An 8960-nucleotide genomic window follows, 5' to 3' on the forward strand; every position below is an offset into this window, starting at 1 on the left:
CCTTCTTTGTCGACACACCCGGCCTGATACCAGTTGAAATCACAGTCTGGCAAAGCCCTTGGACACTTTGGTCTCTTCCGGGAGAAATTCCTTGAGCACAGCCATTAGGCTTTCACAGTACCTTGCAGTCAGCCTCTAGGCCAGCCTCTTAACAAGCCAGCCTGACACACAGTCCCTTAGCTGGACAGCCTACCAGGCTCTCAGCAAGCCTTTTAGCAAGAATTTAAGGCAGCCTCTCAGACAGCCTCTCTCACAGGCTCTCCAGCAGCCTGGTAGTTGGCCAGCCTCTCCTCTGGGTTCTTGGCAAGCATCCCAACAAGCCTCTGTGTCGGTCTCCAGCAAGTTAGCCTGCAGACCAGCCTGCCATGCAGTCAGCATTCCGAATAGCTTTCCAGCAAGCCTCTCCGAGAGCCTGCCAGGAAACCCGTCATTTTGACCATCCTTCCATGCAGCCAGGCTCTAGGCCGGCCTCCAAAAAACAGGCCTACAACCCAGCCTTCTAGCCAAATTCATCTTGCCAGACTCTCAGGAAGTGTTTTAGGAAGGATTGAAGGCAGCTTCTCAGACAGCCTCTCACAAAAGCTCTCAGGCTCCCAGCTAGCTAGCCTCTGATGCAGACTTTCAGAAAGGCTCTAAGCGAATCTCTCATCCAGCCAGCTTTCAGACCAACCTCCCATGCAGCCAGCATTTTTAACAGCCATCCAGCAAGCGTCTTGCACAGCCGATCTGCCACTCTACCATTTTTGTTACCAGCCTCTGGGTTAACCTTCCATGAAGCCAGCCTCTAGACCAGATTCCTAATAAGCCATCCTTGCATTCAGAGTCTTAGCCACATTCAGCCGGCCAGGATGTCAGCAGGACTTTCAGCAAGCGATTACGGCATCCTGTCAGAAAGTGTCTAACACTGGCTCTCGGCCAGCCTCCCAGTGAGCCTCTCAGCAAACCTCTATGCCACTTTCCAAGACAGTCCTTCACTAGAACAGCCTCCCATGCAGCCAGTGCTTTGGCCAGCCTTCCAGCAAGCCTCTCAGTACTGTTAGCCGCTTAGCCAGCCAGCTTCAGAACCAGCCTCCCATGCCACCAATGTCATGGCCAGCCTTTTTGTAAACCTTTCAGAGAGCTTCTTAGGCAGCCTCCTGAATAGCCAGCCTCAAGGTCAGCCTCCCTTGCAGCCAGCATTTTGAACAACCTCAGTGGGACTGAAGGAGAAAGCAGTGAATGTTAGGGTTGCTTTTAAGTTGGACTGGTCCCTCCGCCCTGTAGGGCGCCCCCATCCCAGGCCTGGGGGGACTACCCGGGAAGAAGGCCCAGACCCCAGGACCCAGGATTGCTTCCCCGCCACGGCTTCACTCCTCCATCTGATCACTCTGTCCTCGGGCCCCCCACACCCCACTCTGAAGGGGCAGTTCTCCCACAGCTGTCATCTCCTACAATCCCAGCTCAGGTAGGGCATGGCACCTCTTCTTCGCATCTCTTATGTTCAGATCCATTGTCATTTTTACCATCATCCCCTGTAGCTTGCAGCCATGGCCCGGGAGGCAGCTTTGTTTATCTTTGTGAGTTCTCCTTAGTGAATTACTTGAGTCTTTGGTGTAGACTAGCTGAATGAAAGTGCTTGGGTTCTCCAGACTCATCCCGCCCTTGACAGCAGCAGCAGAGAGCCTCTCCATGGCCATGGCCAGCTGTTGAGAGCTCCCATCTGCCTCTTGCCATTTCCCAGGCCCTACCACTCATCCTCGCCCTTCTTCATTGACAAACCCGGCCTGACACCAGTTGAAATCACAGTCTGGCAAAGCCCTTGGACACTCTGGCCTCTCCCAGGAGAAATTCATTGAGCAGAGCTGTTAGGCTTTCACAGTACCTTGCAGCCAGTTTCTTGGCCTGCCTAACAAGCCAGCCTGACACCCAGGCTCTTAGCCAGACTCAGCCTACCAGGCTCTCAGCAAGCCTTTTAGCCAGAATTTAAGGCAGCTTCTCAGACAGATAGCCTCTCACACAGGCTCTCTGCCAGTCTCCTAGTCGACCAGCCTTTCTAGGTTCTGGGCAAGGCTCTGTCGGCCTCCTAGTCAGCCTGCCATGCAGTGAGCTTTCTGATCAGCCTTCAAGCAAGCCTCTCCTCCTGCCAGAAAACCCATCATTCGACCATCCTTCCATGCAGACTCTAGGCTGGCCTCCACAAAACCAGCCTGACAGTCAGCTTCCTAGCTAAACTCATTTTGCCAGACTCTCAGGAAGCATTTTAGAAAGCATTGAAGATAGTAGCCTCTCAGACAGACTCTCACACAGGCTCTCAGACAGGCTGTCGGACATGCAACCTCTGATCTAGCCTTTAAGAAAGCCTGTAAGCGAATCTCCCATCCAGGCAGCTTCCACACCAACCTCCCATGTAGCGATGGTTAACAGCCATCCAGCAAGCCTCTTCCACTGTCAATCTGCCACTCTGCCACTTTCCTCGCCAGCCTCTCAGCCTTCCATGCAGCCAGCATCTAGGCCAGGCTCCTAACTTGCCAACTTTGCATTCAGACTCTTAGCCAGATTCAGCCTGCCAGGATCTCAGCAGGCCATTTACCAAGTGTTTATGGCAGCCTCTCTGACACAGAGCCTCTCACACAGGCTGTTAGCCAAGCCTCCCTGCGAGGCAGCCTTTCAGCAAGCCTCTATGCCACTTTCTAAGACACTCCTTCACTAGACCAGCCTCCCATTCAGCCAGCCCTTGGCCAGCTTTCCAGCCAGCCGCTTAACCAGTCAGCTTCAGAATCAGCCTCCCATGCCACCAGTGTCGTGGCCAGCCTCCCCGTAAGCCTCTCAGAGAGCCCTTGAGGCAGCTTCCTGAATAGTGAGCCTCAAGACCAGCCTCTCTTACAGCCAGCATTTCAAACAGCCTCAGTGAGAGTGAAGAAGGAGAAAGCAGCCAATGTTTGGAATGTTTGGGATTGCTTTTAAGGTGGTCTGGTTTCTCTACCCTGCAGGTGCCCAAATCCCTGGCCCGGGGGGCATGCCTGGGAAGAAGGCCCAAACCCCGGGGCCCAGGATTGCTGCCCCGCTACTGCTCCACTCCTCCACTTACTCGCTTCGTCCCTGGAACCCCCACAGCCCACGCTGAAGGGGCGATCTTCAAAAAGCTGTCACCTCCTCCTGCAGCCCCAGCTCAGGTAGGGCATGGCACCTCTTCTTCGCATCTCTTATGCTCAGGTCCATTTTCTTCGTCTTCACCGTCATCCCCAATAGCTTCCAGCTGTGTCCCCAGGAGGCAGCTTTGTGGATCTTCCTGAGTTCCCCACAGTGAATGACTTAAGAGTGTTTGGTGTAGCAGCTGACCAAAGGTGCTTGGGTGGTCCGGGTTCATCACGCCCTTGACAGCAGTGGCAGAGAGCCTCTCCATAGCTGAGGCCACCTGTTAAGAGAGAGCCTGTGCCTCCCACTCGCCATTCCCTAGTCCCGGCTGCTTGTTTTTGCCCTTCTGTGCCACACCCGGCCCCACTCCAGTAGGAATCGCAGTCTGGTGAAGCCCTTGGACGCTGTCCTTTCCCGGGAGAAATGTGTTGAGCAGAGCCATTAGGCTTTCAGAGCACCTTGCAGCCAGTCTCCTAACCAGCCAGCCTGACACCCGTCTTAGGTGGACTCAACCTACAAGGCTCTCAGCAAGCCTTTTAGCAAGAATTTAAGGCAGTCTTTCAGACAGACAGCCTCTCACACAGGCTCTCTGCCAGCCTCCTAATCGGCCAGTCTCTCATCCGGGTTATTTACGAGCATCTCAGCAAGCCTCTGTGTTGGCCTCCTAGCCAGCCAGCCTGAAGACCAGCGTCCCATGCAGCCAGCATTCTGAACAGTGTTCCAGCAAGCCTCTCCTTCTGCTGTCATTCGACCAGCCTCCCATGCAGTCAGGCTCTAGGCCAGCCTCCAAAAAGACCGACCTGGTACCCAGCCTCCTAGGCAAATTCATCTTGTGAAACTCAAAAAAGCATTTTAGGAAGCGTTGAAGGCAGCCGCTCAGTCTCTCAGACTCCCGTTCAGGCTCCCAGACAGCCAGCCTGTGATCCAGCCTTTCAGAAAGCCTCTAAGCAAATCTTTCATCCAGCCAACTTCCAGACCATCCTCCTATGCAGCCAGCGTTTTTAACAGCCATGCAGCAAGCCTCTTGCACAGCCAATCTGCCACTCTACCAGTTTCCTTGACAGCCACGGGGTTAGCCTCCCGTGCAGCCAGCCTCTAGGCCAGGCTCGTAAGAAGCCAGCCTTGTATTCAGACTCTTAGCCAGATTGAGCCTGCCAGGATCTCAGCAGGCCTTTGATAAAGTATTCATTGCAGCCTCTCAGACAGCCTCTCACAAGGCTCTTGGCCAACCTCGCAGCGAGCCACCCTCTCAGCAAGCCTCTATGTCGCTTTTCAAGACAGTCCTTCACTAGACCAGCCTCCCATGCAGCCAGCACCTTGGCCAACCTTCCAGGAAGCCTCTCAGTAATTTTGTTAGCCAGCCGCTTAGTCAGTCAGCTTCAGAACCAGCCTCCCTTGTCACCAATATCATGGACCCCCTTAGGCAGCCTCCTGACTAGCCAGCCTCAAGACCAGCCTCCTTTGCAGCCAGCGTTTCAAACAGTCTCAGAGTGAAAGCGAATGTTAGGGGTCATTTTTAAGGTGGTCTGGTGCCTCCGCCCTGTAGGTGCCCACATACCTGGCCTGAGGTGCATGCCCGGGAAGAAGACCTAGACCCAGCAGGTCCTTCCAACTGAGTGTTCTCCCTGAAGCCCTCTCCACCCAAAGCAGCCACCCCAGGCAGTGCCATGGCTGAGTCTTCCAGGGGTCTCAGCATCTCTCCCTTTAGCCAGATCCCTCTTATTCCATACTAAAATTTCCCCCTTTCTGTTCATTGAAGACTATTCAAAGTTATGTTTAACATTTACCTATTTATTTACTATATAGCATTTACCTCTCTTCTTCCTCTAGAATATTAGCTTCATAAAAAAGAAAAATGTTTAAAATAATTGAACTTCCAAGCCCTCTTTGGTGACTGACACTAAAGTCTTCCCCTCAAATTCCTTCAGCTGTCGGACACAGTATTCATCAATGGGCTCGATCATATAGATCACTTCTAAGCCATGTTTCCAAAGACTTTCCACAAAGGCTGAGTTAGCTACCTGGTCCTTGGTCTCACCTGTGATATAATAGATATGTTTCTGGTTTTCCTTCATTCTGGTGCAGCAGTCCTTGAGAGAACCCATCTCATCACCAGAGGCAGATGTGTAGTAACTTAATAGCTCTGAAAGCTTCTTCTGATTTTGAGAGTCTTCGTGTATTCCAAGCTTTATGTTTTTAGAGAACTGCTCATAGAACTTCTTGTAGTTCTCTTTATCTTCTGCCAGTTCAGCAAAGAGTTATAAGCATTTTTTGACCAAATTCTTCCTGATAACTTTCAAAATTTTGCTTTGTTGCAACATCTCATGGGAAATATTTGGAGGGAGATCCTCCAAGTCTACCACCCTTCTAATGAAGTTCAGATATTCAGGGATTAGCTCCTCACAGTTATCCATGATGAAAACATACAATTTGATGATGTTCTTTTTCTTTCTGTTTTCAGTCAGGTCAAAAGGAGCACGTTGTGGGACAAATAGAAGGACTCTGAATTCCAACTGTCCTTCAACTGAAAGATGCTTCACTGTCAAGTGATCTTCCCAGTCATTGGTCAAGCTCTTGTAGAATTCTCCGTACTCCTCATTAGTAATATCACTAGAATTTCTGGTCCGGATGGTCTTTGTTTTGTTGAGTTCTTGATTTATGTACTTTTCCTTAATCTTCCTCTTCTTCTTCTTGTCACCATCCTTTTCTTCTTCTTCCTCATCAGAACCAACATCTTTAATTTCAGGTTTGTCTTCAGACTCTTTCTCTTCTTTTTCTTTTTCTTCTTCTTTGTGTTCCTTTTCTTCAGCCTCATCATCGCTGACTTCTTTATCACATTTCTTCTCCACAACAAGAGTAATGGGATATCCACTAAACTGAGAATGTTTCTTCACAATCTCCTTTATTCTTCATTCCTCCAAGTACTCAGTTTGGTCTTCCTTCTGGTGTAGGATAACCTTTGTTCCACAACCCATAGGTTCACCTGTGTCTGTCCTCACTGTGAATGATTATTCACACTGCTGAGGACTCCCAGGCATACTGCTCATCATCATTATGTTTGGTGATCACATTTGCTTTCTCAGCAACCAAATAAGCAAAATAAAAACCAACACAGAACTGGACAATCATAGAGATATCTGCACGAGCCTGCAAAGTTTCCATGAACGCTTTGGTCCCAGACTTGGTGACAGTACCAAGGTTATTGATCAAGTCAGCCTTGGTCATTCCAATTCCAGTATCCGCAATAGTGAGAGTTTGATCTTGTTTGTTTGGTACAGGGTTAATATGCAGCTCTTTCCCAGAGTCTAATTTACTGGGATCCGTCAAGCTTTCATACCAGAGTTTGTCCAATGCATCTGATGAATTTGAAATGAACTATCTCAGAAAGATCTCTTTGTTTGAGTAGAAAGTATTGATGATCAGTGACATCAACTGGGCAATTTCTGCCTGAAAGGCGAACATCTCAACCTCCTCCTCCTCCATCGGTTGGTCTTGGGTCTGGGTTTCCTCAGGCATCTTGGCTAAGAGACTGCACAGGGTCCACAATACAGCAGCACCAGGATGCCAAAGATGAAGAAGAGAAAAAGAAACAGGAAGAGGAAAAAAAAAACAAAGTTTGAGAACCTCTGAAAAATCATGAAAGACATATTGAAGAAAAAAGTTGAAAAGGTGGTTGTGTCAAACTGATTGGTGACGTCTCCATGGTGTATTGTCACAAGCACATATGGCTGGACAGCAAACATGGAGAGAATCATGAAAACTCAAGCCCTAAGAGACAACTCAACAATGGGTTACATGGCAGCAGAGAAACACCTGGAGATAAACCCTGACCATTCCATTATTGAGACCTTAAGGCAAAAGGCAGAGTCTGATTAAGAATGACAAGTCTGTGAAGGATCTGGTCATCTTGCTTTACGAAACTATGCTCCTGTCTTCTGGCTTCGGTCTGGAAGATCACCAGACACATGCTAACAGGATCTACAGGATGATCAAACTTGGTCTGGGTATTGGTGAAGATGACCTACTGCTGATGATACCAGTGCAGCTGTAACTGAAGAAATGCCGCCACTCGAATGAGATCACGACACGTCACACATGGAAGAAGTAGATTAACCTCCGGCTGAGGGATTACTTACCTGTTCAACACTCTATAATTCCTCTGATAATATATTTTCGAGGATGTTTTCCTTTATTTTTGTTAATATTAAAAAGTCTGTGTGGCATGACAACAACTACTTTAAGGGGAAGATAAGATTTCTGTCTACTTCTAAGTGATGCTGTGATGCCTTAGGCACTAAAGCAGAGCTAGTAATGCTCTTTTAGTTTCACATTGGTTTATTTTAACAGATTGGGGTAACGTGTGTTGTAAGATGTATGTAACATGATGTTAACTTTGTGGTCTAAAGTGTTTGGCTATCAAGCCAGATTCCTAAGTAGACCAAATCTTGTTATCGAAGTGTTCCTGAGCTATACCTTGATGTTTTGAAAAGTATTTGTTACATCTTGTAGGATCTACTTTTTGAACTTTTTATCCCCTGTAGTTGCCAATTCTGCATGTACTAGTCCTCTAGAGATAGGTTAAACTGAAGCAACTTGATGGAAGGAACTCTCCACAGGGCTTGTTTTCCAAAGAAAAGTATTATTTGGAAGAGCAAAGTTATAAGCCTACCTAAGCATATCATAAAGCTGTTCAAAAATAACTCAGACCCAGTCTTGTGGATGAAAATGTAGTGCTTGAGTCACATTCGGCTTGAAGTTGTAACAAATACAGATGAGTTAAAAGAAAAAAAAATAATGGAACTGTGATTTTCAGATTGAGAAACTCTATTTTACATGTACACTCCTTTACCATTTTGAACATTAAGTAGCATCAATAACAATTCAAAAACTCAATATATTATGACTTTAAATGTGGCCTATTAAATAACACCACAAAGCCCATGCTAAAATTGCTAACGGGAGGTAAAAATGCATTGACATCACGTGGACATCTTAGTCATGTATTTATTGATTCAACAAAAGCTTATCCATTCCCTGTTTTCCAGTCACTGTGGTAAGTGCTTGGGATACAGCACATTACCTCCTTTTCCTTGTGAGATGAAAAAGTTTTCCTTCAGAAAACAAATATATAGTGACCTTTTATAAAAGAGAATGCATCTTTAGTGCTGCAGTGAATTGATAGTCTATGCTTTCTAACTTTTGCACATACAATTATATTGGAATTTGGATTCTTTTAAAGCAATGTCAGAAAAGTTTAGACTGCAAGAAGCCAACATGTTTCACTTGGCTTAAAGATGGAGCTTTACTGTTATTTCTTTTCTTTATGTCTCTGTGCATGTGTGTTTTCATGATTCTAGAATCACTGATGTGGAAAGTCAATTATTGTATGTATTCTTTGGGACCATATATACTGCAAAATACCAAATTAAAAACATGTTTTCTTTGAGTGAATGTGGCCTAGTTAATGGTTGTTATGTACACACCAGTTCTGTGGCCAGTACATAAGTGAAACCTCTGATTTACAGGGCAACGTAAAAGAACAGCCATCACTGCATTTCTTAGGAACACTACTGAACTAGACAGATTTGTCTCTACTTTCCCAAGTCATAGTGAAGAAAGGGAAAAGGTCTTACACAAAGGCTGTAACTGGGGCCTTATCAGTTGTTTCTGCTTTTTAGACATACAATGAAAATTACAATTTTCATATTTAAATATTTATTCATACTTTGTTTTTTCCTGAAACAAGTGATATTTTCCAAGTAAAGTTTTGAAACATTTCTTGAAAAACATTGCCCAATGGCAGATAAAATAATTAAATAAAAACTGTATAGATACTTTCATCTTCT

The 8960-nt window shown here is 46.7% G+C and overlaps 2 pseudogenes across 2 annotated transcripts; one reads left to right on the plus strand and one right to left on the minus strand.

The window, feature by feature from the left end:
• Positions 1–4973: 4973 nt before the first annotated feature.
• On the minus strand, positions 4974–6684 carry LOC105554033 (annotated as a pseudogene). Its single transcript, XR_001008262.1, has 2 exons — positions 6391–6684; positions 4974–6261 (listed from the first exon to the last, which is right to left on the minus strand). The product of XR_001008262.1 is annotated as a heat shock protein HSP 90-alpha pseudogene (transcript).
• Positions 6685–6687: 3 nt separating this feature from the next.
• Positions 6688–7906, plus strand: LOC105554032 (annotated as a pseudogene). The gene has a single exon (XR_001008261.1). The product of XR_001008261.1 is annotated as a putative heat shock protein HSP 90-alpha A4 (transcript).
• The last annotated feature ends 1054 nt before the right edge of the window (positions 7907–8960 follow it).

Source organism: Mandrillus leucophaeus, unplaced genomic scaffold (assembly GCF_000951045.1).
Source record: "Mandrillus leucophaeus isolate KB7577 unplaced genomic scaffold, Mleu.le_1.0 Scaffold6229, whole genome shotgun sequence".
NCBI classification, from domain to species: Eukaryota; Metazoa; Chordata; class Mammalia; order Primates; family Cercopithecidae; genus Mandrillus; species Mandrillus leucophaeus.